Source organism: Carlito syrichta, unplaced genomic scaffold, assembly GCF_000164805.1.
Source record: "Carlito syrichta isolate Samal-C Ts95f unplaced genomic scaffold, Tarsius_syrichta-2.0.1 Scaffold143754, whole genome shotgun sequence".
Classification (NCBI taxonomy): domain Eukaryota; kingdom Metazoa; phylum Chordata; class Mammalia; order Primates; family Tarsiidae; genus Carlito; species Carlito syrichta.
This window is the reverse complement of record NW_007087850.1, coordinates 42,928-44,587: the sequence shown is the minus strand read 5'-3', so window position 1 is coordinate 44,587 and position 1,660 is coordinate 42,928. Positions and strand designations below refer to the sequence as shown.

Genomic DNA, 1,660 nt, shown 5'->3' with positions numbered 1-1,660 from the left:
AAATCCCGGGGCAGCCTGGCCCAGCACACACATCCCTGGTGGGCGCCAAGGGGCTGCTGGGGTGTGGAGTCAGGCCCTTCCCGCTCTGGGATGAGGACGTGCAGCCAAGCTGGGCGTCGCTGCCGCTGCAGGAAGAGCTGTGTCACCAGGGCCACCCCGCCCGCTGCTGTCAGCGTGCCACCCGACCCTGGCCAAACCCGGTGCTGCAGGCACCCTGGCTTCCTCACTCCTCTGCCCGGTTCCAGAGGGCCACGCTGAAGCCCAAGACGGCACGGAGAGGCGGCCCTGCCTGGGGACATGGCTGAAGGGGAGGGCCCTGGGGTGCAGGCCTGCGCCCGGCCCCACGGACGGCAACGGAGGAGGTCCCGCCTCTGCTCGGGCCTTGGCCGACTCCTCCATGCGTGGGAACACACACGGCCTGCTACCGGCGGCTGAGAAGCACCCCAGCAGGACTCACGGGTGCGCTCTGGAAAGACCCCCTAGAGTCTGCCCTGTCTCTCCCGCGAGCTCAGAGTCTGCTCCCAGGGACTAGGGCCACACCTGAGCGTTGTCCACGGGAGGGGGACTGTCCACGCATTCACGTTCATGGGCTCCCAGGTGCTCAGATTGAGACTGGGCCACAGAGCTGGCCGTGGCCTGGCTCCTGGGCCCAAACTCACGTGCCGCCCTCTGTCCTCGGGGAGGAGGCTGAGGTGAGAATTCTGGGTTCATGTTCATTTAAAAAATCCCCTCGGAGCTGGGTGCGGAGGCTCACAACTGTCATCCCAGCACGCTGGGAGGCTGAGGCGAGAGGACTGCCTGAGCCCAGGGATCCAAGGCCAGCCTGGGCAATTTGGCGAGACCTCGTCTCGACAATAAATCAGAAAAGTTAGCCAGGCGTGGTGGTGAGAGCCTGTAGTTCCAGATACTCTGGAGGCTGTGGTGGAAGGACTGCCTGAGCCCAGCAGGTGGAGGCTGTGGTAGCCATGATTGTGCCACTGACTCCAGCCTGGGAGATGAAGTGAAACACTGACTCAAAAAAAACAAAAAACAAAACAAAAAAAATCCCCTTGGGGAGGAGGTGAGTCTGCAGGAGAGAGGCAGGGATGTATTTTTACATGAGAACCTCCCACTGAAAACAGGATTCTAGGCCAGGCGTGGTGACTCACACCTGCAGTCCCTGTGCTTTGGGAGGCTGAGGTGGGAGGGCCACTTCAGCCTAGGAGTTCCAGACCAGCCTGGGCAATACAGTAAGATCCCGTGTCTACAAAAAATCAAAAAATGAGCGGGGTACAGTGGCGTCCGTAGTCCTACCTGGTAGGAGGATGACCTAAGCCCAGGAGGCCGAGGCTGCAGTGAGCTATAATCACATCACTGTACTCCAGCCTGGGTGACCTTGGGGAGGTGAATCTCCTCTTTCTCGCTCTCTAATTTACTTTTTTGCTTTTTTTAAGAGACAAGGTCTCAGCCGGGCTCGGTGGCTCAGCCTGTAATCCCACGCTTTGGGAGGCTGAGGTGAGTGGATTGCCTGAGTCCTCTGGTTCGAGACCAACCTGGGCAATTTGGCTAGACCTCATCTCTACAATAAATCAAAAAAATTAGCCAGATGTGGTAGGTAGTACGCGCCTGCAGTTCCAGCTACTTGGAAGGCTGAGGCGGAAGGATCGCCGGGGCCCAGCAG

General features: G+C 59.6%; 1 protein-coding gene across 1 annotated transcript in view; it reads right to left on the bottom strand.

The window, feature by feature from the left end:
• The window catches only part of LOC103251709 (dual specificity mitogen-activated protein kinase kinase 2), a gene marked incomplete at its 3' end in the record, with an annotated part of 24,939 nt that overhangs the window by 647 nt on the left and 22,632 nt on the right, over positions 1 to 1,660 (bottom strand). The gene's annotated exons all lie outside the window — the stretch shown is intronic.